Source organism: Engraulis encrasicolus, chromosome 15 (assembly GCF_034702125.1).
Source record: "Engraulis encrasicolus isolate BLACKSEA-1 chromosome 15, IST_EnEncr_1.0, whole genome shotgun sequence".
NCBI lineage: Eukaryota > Metazoa > Chordata > Actinopteri > Clupeiformes > Engraulidae > Engraulis > Engraulis encrasicolus.
In genome coordinates this window covers 52,496,590-52,504,266 of record NC_085871.1, presented here as the reverse complement: position 1 = coordinate 52,504,266, position 7,677 = coordinate 52,496,590, and the positions used below count along the sequence as shown (strand labels likewise).

General features: G+C 44.9%; 1 non-coding gene across 1 annotated transcript; it reads left to right on the top strand.

The window, feature by feature from the left end:
* Positions 1–4,645: 4,645 nt before the first annotated feature.
* LOC134464877 (U6atac minor spliceosomal RNA) lies at positions 4,646–4,775 on the top strand. Its single transcript, XR_010038082.1, has one exon. It is a non-coding gene; the product is annotated as a U6atac minor spliceosomal RNA (small nuclear RNA).
* Positions 4,776–7,677: the final 2,902 nt, after the last annotated feature.

The following is a 7,677-nucleotide window of genomic DNA, read 5'->3' as shown; positions in this document are numbered from 1 at the left end:
ACCGCGGGTACCACGTTGGTGATACCTGGGTTACAATATGGGGTTGTTAGGTGCCTTGCTCAGGGACACTTCAGCCAGGGATGGAGGTGTGGAGAGGTACGTGTGGGATTCGAACATGCAACCCTCTGGTTGTAAGTAAACCTCCCTAACCATTTGGCCATGGCTGCCCACACACTGTCTCCCGGACATCCTCTCTCTCTCTCTCTCTCTCTCTCTCTCTCTCTCTCTCTCTCTCTCTCTCTCTCTCTCTCTCTCTCTCTCTCTCTCTCTCTCTCTCTCTCTGTCTCCCCCCCCTCTCTCTGCCCCCCCCTCTCTCTCACACTCAGACATCCTCTCTCTTTTCTTCTCTCTGTCTCAAACACAAACACACTTACCTGAGAATGACTTAAGAGTTGTCACCACACTCATGATATCTGGTAACATAGATACACACACAGGCACGCACGCACACACACACACACACACACACACACACACACACACACACACACACACACACACACACACACACACACACACACATACACACCTGAGAATGACTTAAGAGTTGTCACCACACTCATGATATCTAGTAATACAAACACACACACACACACACACACACACACACACACACACACACACACACACACACACACACACACACACACACACACACACACACACACACACACACACACACACACACACAGTGGTAACGGGGGGGGGGGGAGTTACTGTATGTACCGTTACTTTGAAAAACAGTCCTAGCTAAATCAGAGTTGTATAGTCCTATGTCAGGGATGGGCAACTTTCATGATAATCAGGGGCACATTTTTGTATTGCCACCATCGGAGGGCCATATGATCAGGGGTATGGCTGCAACTAGCCCACATGATTGATCCCGGCCCCTGATCACAGTCAGGAACGATAATGTGGCCCCCAGAGAAAAAAGTTTGGGGACCCCTGCTCTACTCCAACAATCTCCTGGTAAGCAAACTGTAGGGCAGGGGTATTCAATTATGTTTCAACGAGGGCCATTTTTTCAAATTAATCCCAGTAAAGGGGCCGAACTATTCGTATGTTGTGGTTGTCGAATGTCAATGACAAAAATATGGGAGACCTCATTGAAGTGGAGGGTCTGGGGGTCCTCCCCCAGAAAATGTTGCATTTCTTACATGTAATTTCCTGCATTTTAACATCTTGTCTCCCGTTTCAGCATGATAACGGAACCCATACTTTTATATCTAAATTCCAAAAAACAATTCTGTATTTGAAGGGGCTTGTGGGGGGCCAGAACCTTGTTGTCCAAGGGCCGCCATTTGAATAGCCCTGCTGTAGGGGGTCCAGTGCATGACAAGCCTGTGGTATCCATACTTTGAGGAGCAAAACACGCTCACAAGTCTTCATAATGTGTTTGGCATTAAGGTGAATAGTTTATTTCCAAGTGCTTTTTTGTTATGGGATCGTGTTTACAGTTTTTACTTAATGAACACATTTTTGCAAGTTGTGTGCAAAAAAAAAAAGACAATCCGCACACTTCAGGTCTAATTTTGTGAAGCTTTACTTGACTTGCAAGCTTTCGGTCCTTAGACCTTCATCAGGCAGAGTTGTGTGCAAGCAATAGGGAAAAACTGTAACCTGAGGACTGAACCCATTTGTTTGACAATGCTGCCCCCTAGTGTTCCCTAGACAGCACAGCCTGTAGAGAGAAATAAAAATGGCCCCAGACGACCAACAGTGTCTGTTGTGGGATGCAATATGTGATGCAAGGGGGTTTAGGGTCAATAAAAAGTTGGAAGTATTATTATTATTATTATTATTATTATTATCATTATCATTATCATTATTATTATTATTATTATTAGTATTATTATTATTATTATTATTATTATTTGTAGTAGTAGTAGTATTGTTGCTTTTGCTTGTATAATATTATATAATAGTCATATTGTATATTATATATACCGGTATACATATTCGTAATTCTGTGCCGGTCCAGTTAAGAGTCTTCATCCGCCTAGATCTGGCTCTTCCTTGGGAGACGTACTCCATTTCTTTGGCAATGCTGCCCTCTAGTGTTCTATAGACAGCACAGCCAGTAGAGAGAAATAGAAATGGAAACAGACAACCAACAGTATCTCCGACACTACTTGGAAAAAGCTCTGTCGCCTATCCATGTTTTTGGAACAACAGATAGGCCTACCCTGACTTTCGATTCATCACTTGGCTTCAGACGTCGCTCACATGAAAGCTAAAACCCTCCCAAATGAAGTTTTATGTAGCCTACAAAAACAAATGTCCTGCACCAGGGGAAGATTAACCCTTTAAGGAACATGTGTGGAAGGGCAGATTTTCACAAGACAAAAGTTTCATTGTCTATAGAAAATAATGTGAAAATGAGCAGATAACTCACTTCAAAACATTTCAAATACACAGATCAGGTGTCACATTTAATCACAGAAACACTCTCACCCAGGGCCGGTTCTGGCTTATTTGGCGCCCTAGGCGAGTTTGAGTTCTGGCGCCCCCCCCCCAAACTTTTGAAAGAAAAAAAAACCCCTCTTTTTATACCTTACAGAACACAAGAGTAATACCGGTAGTAAGCTTAATTAAATAGCATCAAGAACAATAACTATTTTGCATCAAATGGATTTCTGGTTCTTTTGGACAGCCGACCAACACATCAGATTGAGTCGCATGAAAGTACCTTCACTGTGTGGTGTCTTGGATGTAATGGTGGCGGTGCCCCCAACCCCAGATGAGAGGGAGGTTATCAATGTGTTTGAATTGTAAAATGGAATTGAAATGCCAGGAGAGTGATACAGTACATTTGCATGTAAAATGCATGTGTAGACAATAGGCCTACCAAGGAGGTCTGCATCTACACTACCTACAGCATCACAAAGCATGGCAGCATAACAATTTTAATAAGATACACATTTGTGCTGTCTATGATTCCAAACCAATTTCATTTCTGGACTGGAAATAGTGGTGCATTTGTGAGTAGGAGAATGAGAAGGGGGGTATCTATGTGTTTGAACTGGAGGGACAGGGTGAGAGAAAGGGAGAAGAGCTGTCACGCTTTTGAATTTCATAATATACAAAATATAGTAAATAGCCTCACTTGTCTGCAATACTACATCACTCAGCATGAAAACATGCTGTGCATGGTTCTGTTACATGATTAATGAAGGCCTATGTCACTCTGGTCTGGAAACAATGTATTTTTAAGCTTACAACAAGCAGGTAATTCATTCAAGTGGATGGAAGGAGATATGGCAGCTAAAATTGTTTTAAACATGGCACCAGTCTTACTTTACATTGCTTGTCAACCTAAGCAAGTATTATGATGTCTGGTGGGTGTTAGTGAGTAGACTACTAACAGCTACTTTACTGGATTTCATTGCTTGGCGTACTTGGCTAATGTTAGCATGCTAACTAGCGATTTCTCAGATCAAAAGCAAAGCTCTTTTTCCCTCTAATTCCAAACAGTAGCCTCATAACTATTAGGCTTTCCATTATCACAAACGGCTGCTGATTAAATCACATAGTTCCAAAACACCCTCTGCAACTCCTGCATCATGCAATGACTGGTTTAACACAATTCTCCACCCAGCAGAGCCACACTGCTGTTTGCGCTTGCCCTCTCTGTCTCTCGAAAATTCAAAGTATATCGCACGCTGTCACTCGTCCCGCCCCCTTTCTCAGGACTGTCTGTTTATTGGTTCACAGACTTCCCAGAGACAGTTGAAAGCGATATTACTATTGGCTGAGAGGCGTTTTGCCGTGAGGAGCGCTTTCGCCACGCTTTGTTGATTGCGACTTCATAAAAAAAACTCCATATCGCAAAATTCCGCAGCGCCATTTCGGCGCTCCTTCTTCACATGGCGCTCTAGGCGACCGCCTAACCGGCCTATGCTTAAAACCGGTCCTGCTCTCACCTCTTCAGAAAATCAACTTCGGCCTCGAACTAGTTGTATTTTTAGCGTCATTAGGTGCATTCGACATGTGTCAACGCATGCATGCGCATTTAGACAGCAATGCACCCTGGATGGAAAATACTGCATGACGGTTAGATTTCCTGTCAAACTTCGAAATTTCGTCGACGTTGCGTTGACGAGGTGACATGTCACATGGTGTAAAACTATCGCGGGATGAATGCGGCTGCAGTCAGATCTTGCAACCTCTGCAGTTGCTTATCCCCTTCAACGCTCGTCGGCGGACTGCCTCCGAGGTCACGCGCCCATGAACTGGTTGGTCAACAACTCACTCACGTGTGTATATGGGTCTTGTCTCACACCTCTACACAAGTTTGCGCAGGTCCCCACTTCAGCTCCTCCTCACTGCCTGTCCCCCCACTCCTCACACGTGGTGTGTTAGTAGAGCAAACCGGTGCGAGCTCATCGTCTCGTTCATATTTGTGGCCGACTGCAAATGCGCTGTATTTAATAACACCCACATCGTGACAACAAGTTCTCGCTCACGTGCTTCCATCAACGTTGGTCGACAGCAACAAAGTCGTATGGGCTTAATGTAATCACGGAAAGCAGCACAATGAAAAACAATGAAGGTCAGTGAGTAATGGTAACATATTTGCTATTTGCAGAGCAATTATAATCACAAATAATAGCAAATAATTGTCTTTGTGTATTATGTGTATTGTGTGTTGTATGAAAGGAGAGCAGGTTAGCACTCCCCTTGACAAGGATGGAAGCGGTCCTGTTGCCCTACAACACAGAAATGGTTAAAGGGACACTGTGAAAGATTTTTAGTTGTTTATTTCCAGAATTCATGCTGCCCATTCACTAATGTTACCTTTTTCATGAATACTTACCACCACTTTCAAATTTTAAGTATTGTGCACTGTATGTGTTCATTGTGACTGTGAAAATTGCACTGTTCATACATGAAAAGGGGGATCTTCTCCATGGTCCGCCATTTTGAATTTCCAGAAATATACATTTTTAGCTGCAAAAATGAATGTACTTGGGCCATAATAGAAAATATTACTTTATTACTTCGTAGACTTTAATGTAAAGATCAAATTTGGCAATAGGCAACCCAGATTCAATGAGCAGCATAGTTGCAGTACCTTTTTTGACCATTTCCTGCACAGTGCACCTTTAAGGCACAGCCAACTAGGCCTACCTCATGGCATCTATGAGGGCAGCCGTGGCCTAGTGGTTAGAGAGTTGGTCTTTCAATCTAGGGTTTGCAGATTTGATTCCCCCCTGACCTTTCCCTACATCTCCATCCATGGCTGAAGTGCCCTTGAGCAAGGCACCTAATTCCACATAGCTCCAGGGACTGTAACCAATACCCTGACAAGTAATAACTGTAAGTGGCTTTCAATAAAATGAAAGCGTCACCTAAGTGTAATGTAATGTGTTTTATATTGAATAAAATCTAACTCTGCTTCAACTCTGTGCATCTGACTGATGGTGTTATTGTAGAGTGGGATTCATGGACAGTTGTGTGTGTGTGTGTGTGAGAGAGAGAGTGTGTGTGTGTGTGTGTGTGTGTGTGTGTGTGTGTGTGTGTGTGTGTGTGTGTGTGTGTGTGTGTGTGTGTGTGTGTGTGTGTGTGTTTAGTGCAGGTAGAAGGTGCGGTGTGCGTCTGTGTGTGTGTGTGTGTGTGTGTGTGTGTGTGTGTGTGTGTGTGTGTGTGTGTGTGTGTGTGTGTGTGTGTGTGTGTGTGTGTGTGTGTGTGTGTACCTGTTTGTCTGCCTGTGTGTGTGTGTGTGTGTGTGTGTGTGTGTGTGTGTGTGTGTGTGTGTGTGTGTGTGTGTGTGTGTGTGTGTGTGTGTGTGTGTGTGTGTGTGTGTACCTGTTTGTCTGCCTGTCTGATGGTGTGTGTCTGTGTGTGCCTGTCCATCTGTATGCCTGCCTGCCTGTCTGTGTCTGTCTGCTTGCCTGTGTGTCTGCCTGCCTGTCTGTGTCTGTCTGTGTGTCTGTCTGCCTGTGTGTGTCTGCCTGCCTGTGTGTCTGTCTGCCTGTGTGTGTGTGTCTACCTGCCTCCCTGCCTGCCTGTCTGTGTGTGTTAGAGCGTGGCTCGGGCCGTTTTTTTCTGTCCGAGCCCGGCCCTCAGCCGACAGAAAAGTGATCAACCCCGACCCGAGCCCGAGACAAATTAAAATGTTTGTGTCCGAACCCGTCCGAAGCCCGAGACCACTGTAATAACAACAGAACCTGTGCAATATTTTCTATGTGGCCTCCTTCATACTCAAAATAGCACGTGATAAATAGCCAGGATAGGCAACTAGGATGAGGCAATTTGCTGTAGCCTAATTTAGTTACGCACGCATAGTAAGTATAAACACACGCATACATGTGACAGCGCACCTTATGTTTCTTTCGGTTAGACCAGAGATGTTGGGTGCTGTGATCAAATGCATGGGAGGGGCGTGAGAGGATAAGAAAGGCGAAAACTAACGAATACGGTTTGGATGCAGTCAGCGCGGCTATGGACGCATTTGTTACGTTACTGTTAGTGCAAATAAATCCCCGCGAGCCGGTGAAGATGCCACTCCTTGTCGTTAAGAAGGATGGGCTATAAGTTCACCCCGAAGAACAGTAGCCTGTTCGGCCCTCCAAGAGAATGTCATTTCCCCTGATGTCCATGCGGTCAATATAAAATCAGGAAAGGTTGCACGCGCATAGTTACAACTGTAGGCTACAGTAAAAGTGACAAGAATTAAGAACCTACGTGAAGGACATGAAATGTCACAGCGGACAAAGTAGTAACAGGAAACCTCTTCGCCCCTACCTTAGGCAACTCCACGTAGCGTGTGCGTCTTCTTTAATCCATATTATGCTCCTTGCTACCCCTTGCTGGAAATGTAATCCTTGGCGAGCAATGCAGTGACAAACTTTGTCATTTTATGTTCAACATTTAAGACAGCACCGAAGGCATGCTAAAACATGGCCTACACTAGGCCTACAACAAAAGACCACGCGTTCACTGACAACTGTATTTGGCGCTTATTAAGAAAGCAAGTTGACTCGGCATTCCTGCTCGGCTGACTGGGAGTGAGTGTCCATGTTGCCACTGGTAACTGGCGCGTGCATACAGCCAATAATAATCACTCGCACGAGTAGCCTACCAACATTTTCATTTATGCATATTCAATTACTTATTTTTTAATCACAAAACTGCCGTTTGCATGAACTGAAACGTTTCCTCTGATTGCTTACAATTTTCACAATGTCTGTTTGGTTCAAGCCCGAGCCCGACCCGAGTCCGACAGATATTCTATTTTTTTTTTGTCCGAGTCCGGCCCGGCCCGTCGGGTTCCGACCCGGCCCGTCGGGCTTCGGTCGGGTTGCCATGCTCTGGTGTGTGTCTGCCCACGTCTGTGCCTACTTGCCATGCTGCGTTTTGGCCACTAGAGGCAGATCCCGGCAACGAGCAGTGTGGTAATCCAGTACAGCAACGCATCCAGCGCTAATCTCTGGGACAAGATGATGATGATAACTGGAGAATTGGAGCCGCCTCCGTGGGTGCAGTTTACCTGTAGAACTTGAACTACAGGTGCGTATTTAGCCATGCATAACCGAAAGTGAACTTCACTTCTTTCAGTGTGAGCGGACCAACGCACTTGTATTTCGCTCTCAGAAAGGATTGACCTGCGCTGTGCAAGCCTAGGCATATACACTGAAACAGTCCTCGAATTGTAGGTATACAATTTTATTTGCC